Below are 23,869 nucleotides of genomic sequence, written 5' to 3'. Positions count from 1 at the left end.
TTATTCACACATTTATTTTATGTGAGTCCATTATTTAGTGATCAATTCCAATTTTTAGTGAAGTCTGTTTCCCCCCACAGTATTCAACCTCTGAAGGAAGTTGTTCCTTAAGGAGGTGAGTTTTGATAAATCCACAGTCCCTCTGAGATGACCGTGGTCAGGGTAAGGTGCTGTTCTCTTTCCCTGCCTCCACCCAGTGGTGAGACTCCATTGATTGCTGGCTGGTGACTTTCAACAATGCCCTAGGCTATGAATTGCTTGAACAGCTAATCCAATCACATCATGGCTCCTCTGAAAGAACAATTTCTGTATTCAGGTTTGATTTTTCTTTCTAACCACAGGAAGGTTCCTTTCATCTGAATATTTCATAGTTACCTCCTGGAAACCAAGAGGCTTGCAGTGTAACATGTATCTTGAATCTCTTCCCAATTTCCTTTCACCACAGCCTCATTGTTTTTGAGAGTGCCTGTAGGCTTGTACTTCTTCACTCTTTGCTGTGAAGAAGTCAGTTCCTTTGGTAGAGATTTGGAGCTGTTTTATGACCTGTATTTCTTTCTAGGCAGGATATCTGAGGCTGGGCTCTGGAGATGGTGTAGGGACCATGACAGGCTTCTATTTGAATGCTAACTCTGGTCTAGGAAGAAAGTTTCAGTGAAAGCAGGAAGAGCAGTAAACTAGAGTCTCTTTGTTTGCCTTTCCTGACATTCGCTCACTAGACGTAGTAAAGTGATATAGATTCCTGGTATTCTCAGCAGTTGCCATGCTGAACGTAGAGACTTATTGCATGAATCAGGGCTGAAAAGAAGGACTCTGCCCTACTAACTGCACTTACGCAGACTTTCACCTCATTAAGAGAAAACTGGAGTCAGGATAAGAAATGCTGATGTCCTTTCTCTTCCAGGAAGAAAACCCTCAATGTGTGAGTAGGGAGAGATGGAGCACTATGTTCTTGGTTATAGGGTCAGGAGTAGATTACCTGACTCACTGAGCTCAAAAGGGTGAAGGAATCACCTGTGTTCAAGTGCCACTATTCCTATGTTTCTGAGTTTTAGTACATGTGTTTGAATAGATGTCTTTTGACGTGCTGTTTGTCCTTCAAACAATTTCCAGAGATGTTAAGTGATTGTTTTCTTAGTTTTACCTGTTTCCTTGGAAAACAAGCTGTGAAAACTCCTCTCGCTGTCGTGAACAGAGTCATTCCATGTGACCTACCTATCTTGCTCGTAGGCATTTATAAAAATGACCTGAAAACCTATGTTCAAATAAAAACCCTTCACATGAATGTGTATAGCAGCTTTATTTATAGTATCCAAAACTAGAAGCAACCAAGATGCCCTACAATAGCTGAATGGATAAACAAACTGTACATCTGTATGGAGGCATATTATTCAGTGATACAAAGAAATAAGGTGTCAGACCACAACAAGACACGGAGAAATCTTGAATTAAGAACTCAGCTTGGCAAAGCTGCATATTTTATGGTCCCAATTATGTAACAATCTAGAAATTACAAAATTTTAGAGACAGGAAAATGATCAGTGGTTTCTAGAGGTTTTTGGGGAGTGGTAGAGTGATGAGTAGGTGAGGCATAAGGATTTTTAATACAGTAGAATTATTGTGTAAGATACTGTAATGGGGATTATAACACATTATAAATTCATCAAAACCAGTGGAACTGTATAGCACAAAGAGTGTAACTTAGTGTATGCAAATTTAAAAAAATCATTTAGGAGGTTGGGGGATCCCAGGAAGGAATGCAGACTGTAAAAAGACAATTTAACTGTATTATAAAAGTATGTATCTGCCTCTCTGTAGAGGATGGAGTGAAGGTGCTGACCCAGTTATATTTGGAAATGAGTAGAGTCTGTAAGACTAAAGGCAAGAAGAACTGAACATAGACATTGTACTCTAATTGATAAACTTGTTTCTCACAACATCATGGATTAACACTTCTGATATGACCATATTTGTATACTGGAATCGAACAATTAAGTACTGAATGGCAGAAGGATTCAGATTTACAAATAAGGGGGAACAAGAAAGATCCATGTGGAAATGAAACAGAGCTAGAAACATCAGGATGAGCTCACGTTTAGCTTAATACAGATAAAGGTAGATACATTAGTGAGATTAAAATTATTTATAGATGTGTCTATCCATGAGTTAATATGAACACATCTATTTTTTGCTCCCATCAGGTTGGAGGGCTAAAAGAAACAGCACTCCAGTAAGAAAAGGAACACCTAGTACCAAGATATTGGTTTATGACATTATCCTCAAATAAAAGGAATGTAGGCTCATGGGAAAAATGGTTGATTCTAGGACTGGGTTGAGAAATGCACAAGATGAGCTTAGAGTCTTCTGAAGCACCAGAAATTAAGAAAATACTCAGTGCCCACATCCATATACACACATACTGTTGACAGCATATGTGAAGTCTTCCAAAGTGTTCAGGTAGAAAAGGAGAAACAAATGCAACTTTGGAGTGACAGAACTTAAATGGTGATCAAGGTGTACAGCTAGAGTCATAAAGCACATTGATTGTGTATACATGGGATATGATGTGCTAAAAATGACACTTTATCTCTATGGCTTCTCTACCATTAAGTCATAGCATCAGTCTTATCAAGAGAAAAACACCAGATAAATCCCAATAGTGGGACAATCTACAGAATACTTAGCCTGCAATCCTCAAAACTAGTGTCATGAAAAAGGAAGAAAGTCGGAGAAAATCCTACAGCCAGGAGGAACCCAAACAAAACATGATCTCTAAAAGAAAAATCTACATAAGCTAAAGGACTTTAACTTTTAAAAAACAAAAAGAAAATTTGAACTTCATGAAAATGCAATTCCTTAAATGAATATATTAAGAAAATAAAAATGGTAAGTCACGAAATGGGAAAAATACTTGCAATACATATATCTGACAGTGACTAATATCCAGATTATAGTTTTAAAGGACATTTAAAAAGTCAACAATTAGAAAAACAATGCAGCAAACAGGGAGCTATATATTTTTAATTGGCATTTTCAAAAGTAAAAATGCAAATAATCAAAAAGGTACTTGGGAAAGATTATTAGCATGATTAATCATCAAGAAAATCCAAAAGACTAGAGAGTAAAGAAAGAACTCCTTGGACATTGGAAGAAAGCATGGACAGAACCTAAAAATGAGGTGTTAGAAATATCTTCACACATTATTCTCTCTGTTACAGGATATCACTTTACATATCCGATCTTCAGATTCCTCATCTATCAGTTACAGAATTTCTGAAGTCCTTTCCACTTTAATATTCTGTGAGTTTATTTTAAGCAAGAAAAAGAAATAAGTTGTATAATTTTCATACGTTTTATTTTCTCATGACAGCCCCATTAATTCAGCTTCTTCAGATAATTTCTTCAAAGTGGTAAGAGGGTTTTAGAATATAACAATTCATCAACTACTTGAGCACTTTCATTTGCAAGTTTCAGAATGATGTTCAGTGCTTTTACCTTTAAAATAATTTTATTAATAGGTGTCAGGAATATGGACTTTAATTTTCTAAAATGGGAATTTCTAATGCCTATATTTCTAATCTAAACATTGCAAACAGGAAATTTTATTTTATGTTGTGTTATTACAACCAAACATTTTTACTTTAAAAAGTTCTGGAAAATCAGTTCACCTCTGAATTGAGCCCTGGGGCAAGAATTCATCTGACTATAAATTTTACAGCTAAGATATAAACTTCTGAAACAACTGGTTTGTGATAAATGCATTGACAGAATTTTTAAACTTCATTTTTCTACCCATGCTGTTGCAATTTCTAGTCATTATTTGCATGTAGTGATAGTGACTTCATAGGATCATATTAGTGACCAATATATCAACAATATAGAATGCTTTTAGTTCCTGTGCAACCCAGCTGCCCCTGCCAAGACAGAAATGAATCTCCTCTTAAACAGTTTAATATTAATGAGAACGTCTTTTCACGTTCCAGTTTTTTATGATGCCCACTTAGTATAGAAAAGGCCCAAACAAATATAAATATACAAACATGGACCCCCAAAATTCTGTTATTGAAGATATGAAATAGCTAAGAGTGAGAAAACATCTTGTTTGTTTCATGGTAGCACAAATAAAACATCATTTACTTATCACCCATTATGAGGAGCTGTGTCTATATCCAAAGGAAGCAGAAGTCACAGCTTTGCTATGCCAAATTGATGGTATTTTGCCATAAGGTTTTCAGGCATGGTAGGAACTAAAACATAAAGATCAGCTAAATCAGGGAGCCCCAGGAATGAGAAATATGAAGAGAGGTTTAGATAGGCTCAATAAATTAGAAATGATTACTAATAACACCCATTGAATGGTTGCAAAGCTAAAGGAATTCAGTTAAGTCTTTATCTTTGTGATTGCACTGATTTTTCACAATTTCATGAGGTTCCAGCTATTAAAAAACCCATGAAGCATGTATGGCAGGGAATTTTCAAGATGACCCTCAGTGATTCCCCTTTCCCCAGGATTCAGACCCTTGTATTTTGTGCCCACAGCCCCATCCCCCACCAAGTGGTAAAAGTGAAAGTACAATATAATATTAGGCATTTTAAAGTAAAATTTTTGCTTGTAAATTTTAAGAGCTACCTGATAAAAGAGTAGATATGGAATGTTTAAATTCCGTAAAGTAAGGGAAAAGGGAAAGGGGTGTAGAAAACTCAGTCAATCTCAGAGAAAAGAGGTAAGAAGAATGAAAGTAGAAAAGCAGAAAAAAAGTAAGAGTGGAAACAATGAAACGTGCTTATTACATATGATACCCCAACATTTTAGAAATAACACCTAATGCATCAGTAATCACAATAAATTACAGAGATTAAGCTCAATTTTTATAACAGAAAAATTAAGCTAGTTTACACTTTGATTTCAAGCATGATCCCGATACTTTCAGTATTGACTGAACATAGTGGACCCCTCCAAAAAATTACAGAATGGTAGGGGGGGTTGCTTCACAGCGGGGAATCCTGACAGCATCCCCCCACCCCTTGCCCCACCACCAGGAGGTCAAGGTGAATGGAAACAGTTGGTGCCATTTTAATGTGGTGTTCTCTTGCTAACATGGGATGACAATTGCACTTTATCTCTGTGGTCTTCCTACCCCCCAAAACACAATTCTAGTCTAACATGAGAAAAACATCAGACAGATCCCAACTGAGGGACACTCTACAGAATACCTGCCCTGTACCCTTCAAAACTGTCAATATCATCAAAAACAAGGGAAGTCTGAAAAACTCACAGCTAAGGGAAGCTTTAAAGAGGTACGGCAACTATATGTAATGGTTTTTTACCCAGGATGTGATCCTGAAAAAAGCAAAAAAGACATTAGGTAAAAAGTAAAGAAATGCAAAAATAAAGCATGGATATTAGAGAATAAAAAAGTTAAAAAATAAAACTCACGTTTCAGTATTAATATAAGGCAAAGTAGAAATTAAGGGAAAGAGTTTTTTTACACTAATGATAAAATAGAGAAAGAGCAATTTACCAGGAATACTCTTCAATCTTGAATATGCACATCCTCACTGAATAGCTTCCCAAAAGACCAACTAACAAATCTAAAACATCAACTATTTTATTTCTTTAAATTTTTCTTTGTAGGTGATTTCTAAAGAGCCCTCTCATAATAGGGTTTCCCAGTGTAAGTCACTATGCACTAAGCCTAATTCTCTTCTAAGTGATTAATTAAAGTAATTAATTAAAATAAGTACTTAGGTTTTATGCAATTAAAACAAACATACATTTTTCTTACAAATACTATCTTGCTTAATCAACACAAGGCACATGAAGTAAATATTGCAGTTACATTTTTCAAAATGAGATTTAATCAGATGAGTTGTCTCTATCTAGCCGTTAAGAGAGTTTAGAAAGTAAAATCCGGAACTTAATAGTTGCAAACGTTGTGATCATGAGGTTATGTTCAAGCAATCTTACATGCTTGTTAATACTCTTCTATTTTACTTGCATGTATTTTTTCAGGCACCTATCATTTATCCCATTAAATGTTACTAAATCTTAACCTTCATTTCATTCCCTGACAGTAGATCAAATTTTCCATGTAGCCCTCTGCTCATAAGTGGTATTATTCTCCCTTCTCTCATTCACATTTTATGCTTTTAAAAATACCCCAGAGCCTTGTTATGGGTGTTCATATGACAGTCGGTAGACGCTGGAGCTATTGGGTATTTGAAATTTTTTAAAACAATATTTTAAAATTTCAACTTATGTGTGAGACTAAAGCAAAAAATGTTTATTTGGTACAAAATTTATATTTTGACTAGTGCATTTCCTAATATAACTTATGCAGCTAGCTTAATTGAACACCATAAGTACATGGAACCTTGAGTAGGAAAAAAAAACAGTATTTTCTATTTTGTATCTTTGCCAATTATTTTATATTGGTTAAATGTTGTGATGACAATACTTGGGGTATTTTGGGTTAAATAAATATATATTTTTAGCATTAATTTCAACCTTTATATCTTTTTAATACTGCTGCTAGAAAATTTCTAATTTGGCTTGCATCTTAACTTATTGTATAGCATTGCTCTAATATATAATTGCATATGTATCTCATTAGACTCTAATTTCCTTGGGATAAATTGTGTTTTGAGTCCCATGACTTCTATCCTATAGCATGGTTACCAGAAAATGCTTTCATTTTTAATTTGTTCTCTTATCCATACCTGGAACTTTCTTTTTTACTTTTTTTTTCTTTTTTAGAGAAATTTTAAGTTTAAAAAACTTCATTCATACCCTAATATATAAGAAACTGGTATTTTAACAAATACATTGAAAGCAATTCAATGGAAGAACAAAACTGGACTAACTATTTATAAAAAAACTAACCACATCTGCTTTTGTTTCAATAATGTGTTTACTACAGGATTCCCATACACTATCCTATTACTGACACCCTGTCTTGGTGTGGAACAGTTGTTACAACTGATGAAAGCACGCAATTATATTATATGATTAGCCATAGTCCATGGTTTAACTTAGTATTCACTGATTCTGTAGTGTATTTCCATGGTTATTTACCAATTTTTATTTTGTTATCATATATACAATCGAACATTTCCCCCTTTTGTTATATTCAGTCATACATTTCACTGACACTAATGGAGTGCTCCTGACATTTGCATGCTCCACTCCCAGGGTGCTAGATATGATGTTGACTGGCATCCTAAGTATTAAAGTAGCCCGCTAAGAGAGAACTGAGGTGGACAATCATGCCTTTACCTTTGGAGGGCCCCTCCCCATCTTTCTCATTGTAGGTAGCACTTCTAATTGCTAAGTATATAATATTATATGAGGTGCTTGTAATAGCAACATGCCAGGTAAAAAGTAGTGGGTTTGGCATACTCTTTTTGCTTTCAGATTCATTCTCCTCTGTATTTTTGCTTATCTATTCAGTCTCACTGAGACCTTGACATTTATCTATATAATGGAATAATAATAGTTACCCCAGAAAATTGTTAGAGAAAGCAAAAACACAGTGTCTTTTTGTAAGAATTTGTCTTATCTTGCTAATCTGTTTGAAAGGCACCAAAAAAATAATTATATCCATCCCTGCTCCCCTCAGCTCATACCAGTGTCCAGGAATACTTCCGAGCAACATGGAAACAAGCTAACCTATAAATGTACTTGCCCAATCTGATGAGGAGCTAATCTAACATTCAGAAGATCAAAATTATCTTAAGGTGCATTACACATTGTTAAAACATAAGCAGATATAGTTAATTTTTAAATAGATATTTGGTCAAGTTTTGTTCTTCTCTTGAATTATTTTCAATGTGTTAGTTAAAATGCCAGTTTCTTATATATTAGGGATTGAATCATGTCCTCCACAAAACATATGTTTAAATCATAATCCTGAGGTTTATGGGTCTGAATCCATTTGTAAATAAGACCCTTTCAGATGCTAGTATTGATTAAGATTAGGACTCATTTGTGAACAGATATTCTAAGATACTATTTAGATGAGGCTGCATTGAATCAAGTGGACCTTAAATTATATGACTGGAGTCCTTCTAAACAAAGGATAGTCAGATACTTTCAGTCAGAAGAAACCTGAGAGAAGTCAAATAGAAGCCATAAATCAGACAAAGTCAGAAGTAAGAGAAGCCAGAGAGAGAGGTGGCCCCTGTGGGAGGAAGCCATCACCAGAAATCTTCAGACTCCGGGAGAAAGCCAGTCCTGCCAAGACGTGATCCTGGACTTATCGCCTCCAAAGTTATGAGACAATAAATTTCTATTAATTAAACCAATCCATTGCGTGGTGTTTTTCATAGCAGCTCTGGCAACTAAGACATTATGTATCTATAGTCATTTGGCATGTGAGACCATTCATAGCTGTCAATGATAGTTGTTGCCATGACTGAATTTCATACAATGTTCTGAAACAGTTTCCAGAGGTGAGTTTAGGTTCCACGGTGAAAATACTGTGTTCATATAGATAAGGAACAGTTCTGTTTTTTTTTTTTTTTTAAGAATCAATGTCTCTTTCCTTTGGTAAGTATGTGCTCAGGATATTTGATCCCAAATACAATGGTTTTCAGTGTGCATTGTTACTGAAGAGTTCTACAAGAAAGCTGTGTTATACAGGATTGCAGTGATGCATGAAAGGTTGAGGTTTTAAAAGGAAAATGGAATTTTTATTTCAGGTAGCATCTTCTTAGTATTCAAAAGTAGTCTAAGGCTTCCTCTGCCTCTCTTGATCTTAACCTGAAGACATGAAAACAAAATTTGGTTTACCTGATATCCATGCACTATGGATGAAATGCTTCTAAATGTTTAAAGAAATCTTATTTTCTAAAGAAAACAATACTTAAAGTTTACAATATTATGTTCCAATCATGGATTAGCATAATCTATAAAGCATTTTGTGAATCAGTCTTAATAAAATCTGTATCATATATTCATAACTGCTGAAGTAGCACCTTATTAAATGTCTTATCTCTTTTTGATTTACCATGAAAAATCAGACTTCCTTATTTGGTGAAATGTCAAAAACAGAAAAGCGATATCAGAAACTATTCAGATGGGTTAGTCCAACCAGAAATAGCTACAGTATTAATCTATCCAAGACTCTAAGATATTGTCATTCTAATTTATCATAAATACTAAACAGTTATTCCACATTTCCATGGCAATTCCTTACAAAATTGCAAAATGTAAATTAGTCTCTCACCTGCTGTTAACTATAGACAGAAAACCAAAAAAAAAAAAAAAACATTAAAACAATGATCAAAACGCATCCACATTCACACACACAAAATCCCTTGCCTTAACCCGTTTCTGCAGTGTTTGATTCTACTCACTCATACGTATTGCGAAATCTGTTGTCAACAATTGCAAGCAGCTCATATTTGTCTTGAACAATGCTTAAACAATTCATCATATAATGCTCATTAATTAAAGGTAGAGATTTGTTTTCTTTTCTAAAATTTTAGCTCTTCAATATGACTACCATGGATTTGTTGATTCTGAAAGTTTCAGAAAAGATCAAGATTATTGAACAGTAGTGAATATGACTAACAGATACAAAGGCTCTTCCAAAAGAAAGTTCATCAATTATTTAAAGTCAGAACTTAGTGTCTTGTAATGGTCTCTTCTAGAGATGAAAAATTCCTTGTTTGCTTCAATGTCTTATATAAAAGATAGATGCTCAGTTCTCATTTCTCTGGGAAAGCCTTCTTTGATCTTCTTGTTTAGGGCAAATCCCTCTACTACAGATTTTCATAATATTTATTTCTTCTTCATGGCCTTTATCACAATGTAATTTCACATTTAGTTATGGGAATCTCTGATTAATGACTCTTCTATCGTTAAGCAATAAGCTCCAAGAGAAGCAGAGTTATTATACTGGACTGCTTAGTATAGTGCCTGGTATAAATGTCATTTTAACGATGTTAGATAACTAGTGATTCAACGAAAGTGAATGAATTGTTTCAAATCTTTATGCCATTCTTAATATAAATTTTCAGATATCCCATGCCCTCCTCAACCTGTGATACCCCAAATTAAGCATGCTGAAATCAGAGTGGGGTGCATAAGTGCCTCAGGGTAGAATGCTCGCCTTCCATGTGGCAGACCCAGGTTCGATTTCTGGACTATGCATCGAAAAAAAAAAGGTATCTCAAAATCAGAGTGATATGGTCAATGCAAAATAGAGTGCAAGTCACTTTCCTTCTAAAAACAATGCTCTAGAAGCTTATTGATAGATCAGTCATTCCATGCAGCAAGCTTACTACCCAACAGATTTCAGGTTTGTTTGATTCCACCCTTTCTACCAGGGTTCTATATGCATCTGGGACACAGTGCTCATGCCAGGTACATTTGAAATCTTTAGTAATTAAAGAGTCCTGAATCACAATGTATTTTAACATAATTTAATTTTTAATTTAATTCCTTTTGTGTTCCCTGGCTGATTTTACTGTGTCATTGTCCATTCACCCAACTCAGAGACAAACCTTGAGGTTATCACCAATGATTCAGGTCTTTCTTCCTGTACCTCATCTCATTAGTTACAAAGTTCTCCTGACTCCATCTCTGAAAAGTTTTTGGTTCTTCTGCTCTCCGTTCCCATATCCTTCTTTCACCATAACACAGCTTGTTGCAACAATCTCACAATTTTCCTGATAAAAGTGTCCCCTAATTCTACATCATCTTTCTAAACAGAGTCATAATCATCTTTGCGAAGTGGAACTCTCTTCAATTCTTGCCTCCATTAAAAAAAAATTATAAACAACATTTTATCTTAAAAACACTCCTTGTCTATTTAAAAATGTTTCTGCATGAGGAAGAACAAAGGAATGTCAACAATGCAAGGTGTTGAAAATAGATGGTAATTAATATTTTAAAACTTTAACATATGTGTGAGACAAGCAAAAATGTTTACTTGGTACAAAATTTATATTTTGACTAGTGCATTTCCTAATTTAACTTATATGGACAGCTAAATCGAACACCATAGTGCTTGGAACCTTGTGTAGGGCATGGGATTTTCTAGGTTTGTCCAGAGTGATGTCCAGATAAATCCCAGAGCAATTTGAGCAGTGAATAGGGAAGTATTTGCAGAGTCCCAGGGGAATGATGAGAAAGGGGGAAAATTCAACTTCACCAAGTGGAGAATTCTTGGTATTCTCACAGGCAGTGGGGACAGCCAAAGCAATAGGCCAAGCCTCCAATCTTGGGGTTTGTTCATATGAAACTTAATACCTCAAAGGGTAAGCTAAGCCTACTTAAAATTAGGCCTAAGAGTCACCCCCAAGAGAAACTCCAACCAAGGAGGGAGGAGCAAAATGGGACAAAATAGAGTGCTGGTGGCTGGGAGATTCCAAGCAGAGTTGAGAGGTTGTCCTGAGGTTGTTCTTGTGCATTAAATAGATATCATTTCTTTAGTTGAGGTGTGGTGGAGGGGCCAGGGGGAGCGGCCTGAAAGTGTGGAGCTGTGCTCTGGTGGCTGTGTTTCTTGAAGATGATTGTATTGTGATGTGGCTGCCACAGTGTGACTGTGTGGTTGTGGGAGCCTTGTGTCTGATGCTCCTTTTGTCTACCTTGTCCATGGATGAGTGGAACATGTGGATTGGAAACAAATGGATAATGGGGGGAAAATTTGGGGAATGAATTTAGTAGATTGAAAACAAAACAAAAACAAAAAAATCTCTTTGCCTATTTTTTTTTTATTTTCAGGAAAACAAAACCCTACACAAATAGACAATAATCTTCCTTGAAGTCACATCCAATGTCTCTCTCAAGTTCCTTCTTACATCTTCTACATCTAGAAGCGACCAATCACATATACCCCAAATATGTCACATATTTTCATAAGATCAGGGTTCTGCACATGCCTTCTCTGCTATGCTTGTTTCCCACAGAAATGCCCCCATATACGTGATGCAGTTGCCTATCCTTTAGCCAAATGGGTCTTTTCCTTCATGCATCTCCATAGACAGATTCACATTTCTTTCATAGAGTACTCAGATTCCTGATCTATAACTGTCCCTTCATCCCTTCTCTTCAACTAATCTGTGAGCACCTAAGTACCAGGACATAGTGTTATTTCTCTTTATGTTCTCAATAGCCTAGTAGAGTCGCTAAAACTAGAAAGGGTATAATTCACAGCTATAGGATTGGATCAAGTTAATCCTTTTTCTAGCTAAGAAAATAAAAACAAAAGAGATGTTGGGCAGAATAATTTGCCAAAATAACCTACATTGGTAGCAAAGATACCATTTTAACTTCTTCCTCTTTATTACGAAGGGCAGATCAGATTCTAGAATCAGTGTTAAAGGGAAGTACCAAGGAGTTGGTGGTAATCCTTGTATCAAGGATTAGCTGGTTGTCGTGTGGAAGTTAGGGTGCTTCAGAACTGAGGGCTATGTTAGTTAGCTTCTGTTTCAATAATGATGCAATTAATTGCAATCCCTAAATTTTTGGCTTGCAATAAATTATGTAAGAGTCTGTGGATCTGACGTGGTGGTTCTGCTCCAGAGTGTGCATCATCTTCAAGTCTAAATTCACACCATGTGTCTTTCATTCTGGGTCTGGGCTAAAGGGGTCACATTCCAGCAGCCAAAGCAAGTCACATGACCAACCCAGAGTCAATGCACTCTGCAAGAAGGGACTCTGACATGCCAAGTGCACTGACGAGGGAAATATGGTTGTTCTTCTCTGCTAGTTTTAATATCACTGGTCCTGAAGGCTTCCTAGGAAGAGGGCTAGCCTATCAATACAGTGAAGATTGTTTGATATATTGATCACTTTGAATTAAGTAAAAGAAGAAAAAGAAAAAAGATAAATGCATTCTTTTCTTTGGGTTGAATTCTTTCACTTAGAGAACATATGAAAAAGGTCTAATAAACCTGAGAACAATGAATTGGGTGTGACATTATGTGCTTTCTTGAGATTTTATGAGCAATTTTGTAAATTTGATGTTTTAATTTGTTACCGAACAGAAATAGCTTGAAATTATTTGGTCCACAGATTGGCATTATGTTTCTCCAAACAGAGAGCCATATCTACAACATTGAGTAAATTGTGATGGCTCCTTTGCAAGAAAGAAAATTAAAAATACAAATAAATCAAGTTTTATTAAATGAGAGAAATATTTCATAACTCTTAACCACCAAACATACACTACTTCTCATGTTATTTTTTTCACACTATAAAAAAGGCAAAAGAGTGTTGCATTGCTTTTAGTCAAAACCTTAACCCAGATACTAAGAAAGTTGGTAATGTAAGACATGGCCAGATCATCTGTAATAAAAATGGCTTATCTGCTCTGAATTCATGATTTGCACTTTGGTGTATTGGAAAATAAAATTTAGTACTCATAAAAATATCAAATATGACAGATGGTGTCTAAATATGAAACATAATATCACTTATAACCATTCTTTGTATAATGTTTGATATTTCTGAAGATGAGCAATGCCAGAAGTTCTGGGAAACTAACCCACCTTTTAGAAATATGGCTTGTGTCAATAAATCAAATGAAAAAAATAAAAAAAGCAAAATGATTTTTATAAAATTTCTTTAAAATACCATGGTGTTTTTTGTAATGAATATTGCCTTATTTTAAACTCATCTAGAGCTAATTTTCACAAGTCCAAAGCAGAGTAGCACAACCCAAGTAGTCTTTTGTAAGAAAATGTGTCAGTTAAATAGAAAGCGAAACATCATGAGCTATATGGTACATATATTTTTTCTATTTACAGCTTAAAAGATGATGTATCAAATAGTAAAAACAAAGTAGCCTGCCAAAAAAAGGTGAATTTTTAAAGATGAGAATGACCTTACTCAATTTTACAGCAGATTTGGTTATTACAAGGAAAGGTAAGAGAAAGGGAAGTTGAAAACAGTAAGAAAACTTTGGCTTCATTCAACATCCAGAGCTTCAAAGGAGAAGGACTATAGTTATTGCAATTAAGAAACTTTAAAATAAATTTAAAGGAATTCACTTTTCCAGAGCTAAAAGTTTAGAACAATGATAAAAAAGGTCAAGCAATTACATGATAGAGCAAGAGGGAGAGAGACTTTAGTTTAATAATATGGTCATTTAAAGGAGAAGGATGAAGTGAAAAAAAAGTCAAGTTGTGTAAGGAATGGAAAGAAAAGGAAAATGAAGAAAAGTCATGAAGTTATAGATACAGAGAGATAGAGGATTAATAAGAGAGACCGCAGACTTGTTCAGAAGGTAAGAGTAACAAAGAAAAAGTAAAATGGAGATGTCAGTAGAGAAAGAGAAGCTAGTCCAGGGACACAGATGGACGCAGTTTCTGGGATAACTGTATTTGGGAAACATGGTTTCTGTAACCCCCACTTCTTCACCTGGACTTCATATGGACTATTACACTATTATGGTGACAAAGTTTTATCTATCATCATTACACTTTGAAATGTTGAATAATAGTTTTTGTGTAATCTAATGCAGTTTTCCCATTTCAGTAATTTCATAAAGGGTGCTTGAGATATAGATTCATGGAATTGAGGATGTTCTGTATAGGTAGAAATTATTTCCTGGATGTTGGAACTTTAAAATTATGCCTGTAAAAGCTAGAGGAGTGTTGTATTAACATGCAGGGTTTTCCTTGTAACTTTGTAATTTTGCTTGACAGTTAGCATCACCTTCACTTATTTGTCCTCAGGATTTCTCTCTTCCTCAAAGAGCATATGAGGACAGAGGTTTTGTACCCTAGCCTGGATCATTTCCAGCTCCCCTTACAGTTCACTGAAAAAGCTGCATTTGAGGCTTGGGGGAAGGTTCAAACTTACTTATATTGGTGATCTGCATGAGTCAAATTGACTGGATACCATGTGGATTCTATTTCCTGTCAACTTGTCTGTGTTTCCTGGGATTTTCATAGCTGGAACTGTTGATATACTCTGCTCGGTATACTAGTTCTTAAAATGTTTAATGTTTCCTGGAGATCTCCAGAAGCTATGAAAATAAACTGCACAAACGTTTTAAAATTATTGGTAAAGAATGCCCCCCCACCACCACCACTTGCCAGCTTAGGTGCACTCCAGTTTTTTATCCATCCTTGATACCTCATCTGAACTATCTACAATTTGTTTCCCTGAACTCACTTCTGTTAACTTTAACAGATTTCTGAAGAGAGGGCTTTGAAGCCTTCCCAGGACCTTGGCTTTCTGAATCTGCTTTCTGGCAACCTTCTTTCCTGGAGGTGAATTCTTACTTCCATCTCTTCCTTAGTGACTTGTAACCTGCAGTGGGTGAACAGCACTTCTGAGGACTTCTCAATATTGGTGCTGGCTTAACGGCTGCCTCTGGGGAACAAGCCAGTCTAATGTGGAGGTACTCCAAATCTGCCTTGAAGCCCCTCTGTGCTCACCTCAGTCCTGTTCCATGCCTCTTAGTATGATTTTCAAACTATTGGTGGTTAAGGATCTGTCTCCCCACTTCTAATTGGTCATGGACTAATGCTTTTATAGAATGCTAACAAGTTAAATTACTATGAAGCTTAAAGAAAAGAAAAAATCCAGGTCTACCTCTTTTTAATTAATTCATTAGTGTTTTAGTTGCTAATGCTGCCTGAATGCAACATACCAGATATGGAATGGCTTTTATAAAGGGGATTTATTAACTTACAAGTTTATAGTTTTAAGGCCTTAAAAATATCAAAACTAAGGCATTCATAGAAAGGTACCTTAACTCTGATAAAAGGCGAAATGGCATCAGGAATTTCTCTGTTGTCTGAGAAAGCATATGTAAATTATCTTTTCTTGGAATAGTCTTACCCATTTGTTTACTTATTGTCTATGGCTATGTTGAGTAGTGTGATGCAGACCTACATTTTTTTACTTTTAGGCTTTTCAGGGGGAAAAGTTTGCTGACTCCTGATTCAGAGGTACAAGACAAGGAATTTTTAGGAAGAGGCTTAAATGTACAGCAAATATTGGGATTCCAGTGGCAAGGCCAAGCGTAATCCATAGAAGGCTCTATCAGACAACAATTATGATCTTATACTATTGAATGTACAAATAAATGATCATTTTCCCTCATTACATGCCTATCAAGCCACCATGTGCCAGTGATTGAATTGGCAACAGGTTCACCTGCAGAGGAGAAATTGTTCATTATACAGTTATGGCTATTCCAATCTTCCTTAGAGTTAAACTTTTGACAGTAACATTTCTAACAGGCACAGTGGTGAGTCAGTTTAAAAAAACTCCTTAAGGAAACAACATCTGAATGTTGCTTTATGTTTACTAAGTGGTTTTCAAAAATTATATGCAACCAATTGCTCTTTATTATGGAACATAAAAAATGTGACACAGGATAGTTAGTGGTTTTTGCCAGAGCAGGAAAAGCAAACTAATTGGGGAAACTGGAAAGTATGAAGAAGGAAAACAAAATTTAATGATTGCTTCCTCTGTCAGGCAATTTTTATATCCATGCAATTTATTTTGTGCAGTTACATAGCAAGGGAAGACATATTATCTCTTTTCCTGAAAACAAGGAAATTGAGATTGAGGAGTGTTAAACTATAAGTGAGGGTTGGAAAGTATGAAGCCAAGCTGATGTGATACCAAAGCCTTACATTCTCCACGACAGCAATTCAGGAAATGCAATATTCGGTTTCCTTCACCTTTGATTTTACGAGTCTGAGTCAGTGGTAAAGGAAAAGAAAAATTAAAGTGAACAAACACAACAAAAATGCAGGCAGAAAAAACAAACAAAAAACAAAGCAAAAAATGCAGGCGGATTAACCTGCTTCTGCTGTCACTGAAGAAATATCCAATTTCTCAGGAAACTTGGTTTGAGACCTTGCTAGCATAGATTACAATGACATCTGATTTTGCTAAGTGTGTGAGACATAAAAGTAGCTGCTATTTGATATGCCGAAAACAACAAATGAATACAACGGCCTTGGAATAGCTACCCTTTTTTTGAGCACTTACAATGAATCATCTAAGAATTATGTCCTAATTGGAGACACTTGCTGAATACAATGTCCTATGCACTTTAGATGCATTTAACACTGGCAATGACAATGAATAGACACATAATTTTATCTCCGTTTTAGAGACAAGAAAACAGAGGCTGTGAGAAATTGAGTTGCTTATGATAATATGTGGTTGGTGGGTAGCTGATGAAGAACTTCACCTAAGATTTGAGGTTAGGAATATCTAATCTACAGCTTTTGTGATCAAACACTAATGATACTACACCTCCTCTATGGATTTTTCAATTTGTGAATTTATCTATTCAAAAATCTATACTCAGTTTTCTTTCTGGGCTTGTTTCCCCTGCCATATTAGAGATATCATAATGAGCATAAACAATTCCAGATTCTTCTACATGTGCATTTACTAATATATTTACAAAGCTAATGTGATACAGTATTTGATATGGTTGATGGACTAGGCAAATTTTCATAGAAATTCATTTTCATAGAAGCTAAATTTCCTTTGCTCTTGAAGTTATTTTTTTTTAAAGGAGAAGGAAAGAAAAGAAAGGATAACCTCAAATTTAGCAATTCAGATATTCAACTAAACCCAATTTTAAGACATTAAAAACTGAAAACAATTGGTACATAGAAGACCAGGTACATTGGAACAGAATAGGGATAAATCAATTCTCCTAAGAGTGCAATTTGATTGTTTGGGGCATTGAAAGCACAGAAACTTGCAAGGTGAATGCAACTCTCCTGGTTTGGATCTTGTACAAGATAACAAGCAAGGTTTCTTTAAACTTGAATGAGTGCTCAAGATTTTATCTTTAACCTCAAATAGTTACAGCTGTATTGCATATTTTCATTTCTTCCAGTCTATTGTCTCATTTGGTCAATGAAGCTCTTTGAAGTCAGCATTAAAATCTTCTCCACCAGCCACCTTTTACTGAGAACATTAAGGTATCAGAGACAAAATGAGTTCCCAAATATTTTTCTTATCAATGAGAGGCAAAGTCAAGCTTTATATTTTACATCAGAGATCTACATATATATACTTTCTGGTGTGTATAACGATCAGACACTTTTTATGCTGTCGTTATGGGATAAGCTGCCTATTAAAACAACAAGGAACAACCAGTAACCATCTAACAACAATTTCTTAACATGAAAACTCATTTTCAAAAATTTAAAACAGTATTGTAAAGTCAATCCACATTCTACCTTGAATAGATGGCTTCCTGAAAACCACTCTCTCAGGCTAAGCATCTTTATAATTGATTATTTTCACTTAAAAACTTAAAAAATTATTCACACAAATGTAATTTTCTTTTCACATGCTGTGCATGCCCTGGAAGAGGGACCCTGAATTTAAAGTGACCCTGGAAGATAAAATACACTGTGAATTGAATTCAAGCGAGTAGGAACAACAAGGAAAAGAAACACTGGAACCAAAAAAAGGTGAGAGTTCCATCCATTATCAGTTCCAGCCACAACCCTGGGGCCAACCTATCTCAACAAAGGGCCAATTAGCAGAAAGAACTAGTTTGCATTCCCTAATTAAATTATCTAAACAGACAATGGCAATAGCTAACCAGCAGTTGCTAATTCAGATATTTACTAGCAATCACCATAGGCCAATTTCCTAAACATCCTTGTCTCCAAGTCCCTTGTTTGATTTTAATAAAAACCCATGTTTCTCTAGTTCAGGGAGCAGATTTGAGACAGGATCTCCTGAACTCTGCAGGTTTATTTTGCAATAAAGCTCTTTTCTCTTTCTCCAAAGTCCTCCTGTCTCTTTTGGCTGTCATCAGGCAAGGACTCACCCTTGAGGGGATCTACTTCACTCCCATCACCACCATTCCTGAAATCTGGAAAGAAATCATAATCAAGAGAGTCAAGCCTAAAATTTTATTTGGAGCAAAACCACTGTAGTCATGATATGGGTTGCAATATGAACTCCCAAAAGGATTTGCTTTAGTTTTAACCTCCAGGACCTTAGAACATGACTTTTGTTGCAAACAGGGCCATCACAGATGTAATCAAGTCAAGATGAGCTCATATTGAATTAGGGTGGGCCCTCATCCAACATGACTTGTGTCCTTATTAAAAGAAGGACAGACAGAGACACACAGAGAGAGAACCATGTAAAGATGGAGGTGAGGCCTGGAATAAGTGAGCCACAAGTTTTGGAAGACCAAGGAAGCCAGCTGCCATCAGAAGATAGGAAGAGGCAAGTAAGGATTCCTTCCTAGAGCACTTGGAGAGAATAGTCCTACAGACACCTTGACTATGGACATGTCACCTCCAGAATCGTGAAAGAATACAGTTCTGTTTTAAGTCACCAATTTTATGGTAATTTGTCAAATTAGTCCTTGGAAATGAATACGAGGTTTGGTGCTGGGAAGTGGAGTGCTTCTGCAACAGATTGTCAAATCTTGAACAAATTCTTTCAGCCTTTGCTCATTGTTGTAATGAGCAAAGGCTGAAAGAATTTTGATGTGCTTAATAGAAAAAGCCTATACCCTCCTGGAGGCAATGCTGCTATAACTATGAAAATTTAGGTGTTTCAGTTAGATTTTTAGAGGAGTATAAGGGACATGTTATTGGAAACTGGCAGGAAGATGACTCTTGGTTATGAAGTGGCAGAAAACTTGCCTGAATTTATTGTACCACTAGGTGGAAAATAGAACTTGTAAGTGATGACTTGGATATACAACTGAGGAAATTTATGAGCTAAGTGTGTATGGTGCAGCATGGCTTTTCTTTGCTGTTTATAACAAAATGGAGGGGAAAGATGAATTGAGGAAGGAAGTGTTAAGTACAAAACAACCAAGACTTGATGATTTGGAGAATTCTCAGCCTATCCAGATACTTTGCTCTGGAAATCGGGTCAAACGTATGACTGGACCACCTTTGGCTAAAGAGATTTGACATTTGACTCATGGCTTCAATCAACTACCTTGCCAGAAACACTGCTAATTAGGACTGAAGGGGATTGTGACAGCACTAAGTGAAGGAAGGCTGTCAGAATCATGGGATTCTATAGACAGGAATAGATAAGATAGAGCTCTCTGGCTGGAAAAATGTGTTATCCTTCAGGAAAAGGGAAGGATGTCTCTGAGGATAGCTCAGAAGCCTGTAGAGCCCCTGCCATTACCAGGGACCCACAAAGGGTGGGTCCAGTGGTGAGGTCACCGTTTCCTCTGTCTGTGGTCCAAAGCCTTGGGCCAAGAGGGCAGGACCCCTGCCTTGGGTCCAGAGTCCTGAAACTTATTGAAACTTTCCCTGTTGGGTTGTGAATTTGCTTTATACCATTGGGGTCTTTATTTACTCCTTTTTCCCCCTTTTGGAAAGGAAGCAGCTATTTGATGTTTGTTTGACCATTGTATTTTGGAAGCAGATTCTTTGTTTTCTAGGTTTCAAAGATCAAGACGAATTTTGCTCCAGAATGGATCAGACTGAGTTTTACACATCCCTGATTTTGATGTTGTAGAAAATGAGATTGAGACTTTTTGACTTGATTTACATTTAACTGAGATTTTTGAACTTTTAGAGATGATATTGGAATGTGTTAAGACTTCGAGGGGATGTTAGGATGGGATTAATGTATTTTTTACACGGGAAAGGCTAGAAACTGGTGGGGGACAGGCCAAGGGTATGTTGAAGTCATAACTCTCCATTCCTCAAAATGTGACCTTCTTTGGAAATAAGGTCACTGCATGTGTGATTAATTGAGATCACGCTACATGAGGGGAGGTCTAATCCAGTATGATTGATGTCTTTATTAGACAAAGCAAAGAGACACAAAGAGACATACAAGGGAGAAGTTCCCATGCAGATGGAGGGTGAGGAAGCTGGAGTTATGCAGCTGCAAACCATGGAATGCCAAGGACGGCAGACCAAACACCAAAATTTAGCAAGAGGAAAGGAAAAACTCTTCCCTAGAGAATCTTTGGAAAAGCATGGCCCAGCAATATCTTGATTTGACTGCTCACCTTGAGAACTGTTAGACAATAAATTTCTCTTATTTGAAGCCTATAAGTTAGCAGTGATAAGGTAGCCCTAGAAAACAATTAGCAGCCATATACTACCCTGTGTGTCTTTTTGTATCAAAATTTCCAATTTTTATTAGGACCCACTCATATTGGATTTAGAGCACACCCTCATTCAATTTTACCTCATCTGAACTGCTTATATTTGAAAATACCCTATTTAAAAGTGAAGTCATGTTCACGGATATGAAGTTTAGAACTTCAACAAATCTTTTGAGGGGACAAAATTTAATCTAAAACAACAACAAGAACAACAACACTTTTGCGTGATTGGTGATGAATTACTGGTGGCTGAGTAAGGACTCACTACCACCAGTAGTGAATTTGACCACCAGAAATTTCCTCAGGGTGAAGATCTGAGAGCTTGTCTTCTTTCTGGCAGGGGCAGGGGAAGAGGAATAATTGTGAAATATGTCCAGACATTCTCCATAACAAAGGCTTATCCTCCAGGGAAAAGGATTTTACCAGAATCTTATCCCATTTGCAGGAGGGGCAATCCTCCATTCAAGCCCCTTCTAGCCTTCTTGTTTTACCAAAGGGGGAGAAAGCTTTATTGCTAGAGTAACACTTGTGAAGGTCATGGGCCAGAGACACAAGCTCAGTAAAAGTCTGAGATTGAATCATAAGATTACAGAATGCTTCCACCCTCCCTCACGGCAGACCCCTACACGAGCAGGCTTGTACTATTATTACAAGAATAATAATAGTGTATTATTGTAGAGTCAGCGATAATGTGGAGGGGCATATACTTTGCCTCATCGTCTTGAATAAATATACCCAATTTAAAAATTCATTATATTTTTTGGACATTTAAGCAATTTTTTGACAATTCTGGCAAATCTGCTATAATGTAATATGATTATTTCAATATACCCTCGTGGAAATGTTTAAGAGATCTTTTTATTTCCTAGAATATATCATCAGATTAAAAAAAAATTACAGTAAGCTGTTTTCAAAGTGGTTGAACTCCGTTATTCTCCTGAGAACAATTTTTAGAGTTTTAATTCATTGATGAAAAATGGACATTTCTGCAATGATAGAAAAGTTCTTCAACTATGCTTTTAAATATTTTAGCCACTAACCACACGAAGTGTGGTGATTGAGTACTATGAAATAGGGCTAGTGTGATGGAAGAAATAATTTTTAATTTATCTAATGTTAATTGAATAAATATGAAATTTTAATAGACTACATTAGACCACATAATATATATTTGTCCAAATTTTGTAGTTTACAACTTTTATGAGTAGTGGTTATTTTCTTTTATATTAATGCACATATCTACTTTGGTTCATACAAATATGCCCATTTATTTTTCTAGTGGAATGATTACTGTCACTGATTTTCATTAATTAGTTAAAAATGATGGATCTCATCACTTTACTGGGTATTTATGGTGCGACCATTCCCCTCCCCCCCCACACCTTGGCTTAAATTTTTCCACTGATTAAAAATTCTAAATCATTAAGTCAAAATTACAAATAAAAATATTGCATTTAACAAACTTTCATTTTATGGTTATACTTTCTTTGCCTGTTTATACGGAAATTTTTTAACATACCAAAAATTAGACAGAATGGTACGAAGAAGCTATTTACTCAGCTTTAAAATTTTTAATGATGGAACAACTTATTTCATCTATATTCTCAACTGTTCCTGCTCTAGATATTTTAAACAGATCCCAGACATTATGTTGCTTAATCTAACTATTTTAGTATGTATTTATTAAAGCTATGGACTTTAAAAGATACACATTATTAAAATGTGATTACCTTACATTTATCACATCTAAATTAAAAAAAAAAGAACTAACATATATCCAAAATATCATGAAATAGTTCATTACTATTCTTTTTCCCCTATTGGTTTATGCATCATTTTGTATATGTTTGAATTTCAATTTTTTTTTGAAACCAATTATTGTGACTTTTTATTACAATAGGTACAAACAATATTTTAGTGGTTTGCAATCATATCACAATTACTCAGACTATATACAAATAGATATTTATACAAGTCTACATTGAAAAAAGAAAAAGCAATTAACGATCCCCCCCCCAAAATCACATTATCAACAACATTTTTTTAGAAAGTTATGGCCCAAAACAAAAATTCACAGTTATTCTGAAAATATTTTAAAGATGCAGGAATCATATTGCACATAATACAATTATAAATCCTAAGAAGTAGGTTTATATCTTTTAATCTATTTTTGTTCACAAAATATACATTACCATGCAATACTTCCTTGTATACAGAATGGTGGGGCTAGAATAAACAGGTAAACTTACAGACTTCTAATATAATGGCCAGAGAGTTAGAATTCTTTTAAAGTCATATTTAAATTTCAATTCAAACAGTTACCACACATTGCTTTAGTTTGAAATATTTCTTAAGTTTATTTTCAAATAGAAGTATCCCTCTTTCTTCTCTTTTATTCTTGTCAGTTGTTTTATTGAGGAAACTTTTATTTTGCCCTGTAGAATTTCCAAATTTTTACTTTCCTGACTATATCCCAGTGATGTTATATAGTCCCCTCTCTTGTGTTTCTACTAAGATACTTATTAGAGGTGAAAGCATTCTCAGATTTGCATTTCATGTTTTTGGAACGCTATATGTGATGTTGTTTACACATATTGGAAAATACTAATGACTAAATGTTTCTCTTTTTTTGATGTTATGAGCCGTGACCATTGCCTAGATTCAGTAATTGAATAGTAGCGGAAAATGGTGATAAATTCTTTAATCCCTTACTCATCTTTTAATTAGAATTATTTAGAAAAAGAGATTCCTTTATAGCCTCTTTTATTGCTGAGACTCAGATTGTATAAGACAAGTAGAGGAAGTTTTATTTCTTTCCT

Source organism: Tamandua tetradactyla, chromosome 17 (genome assembly GCF_023851605.1).
Source record: "Tamandua tetradactyla isolate mTamTet1 chromosome 17, mTamTet1.pri, whole genome shotgun sequence".
Taxonomy (NCBI): Eukaryota; Metazoa; Chordata; class Mammalia; order Pilosa; family Myrmecophagidae; genus Tamandua; species Tamandua tetradactyla.
This window is presented reverse-complemented; position numbering follows the sequence as displayed.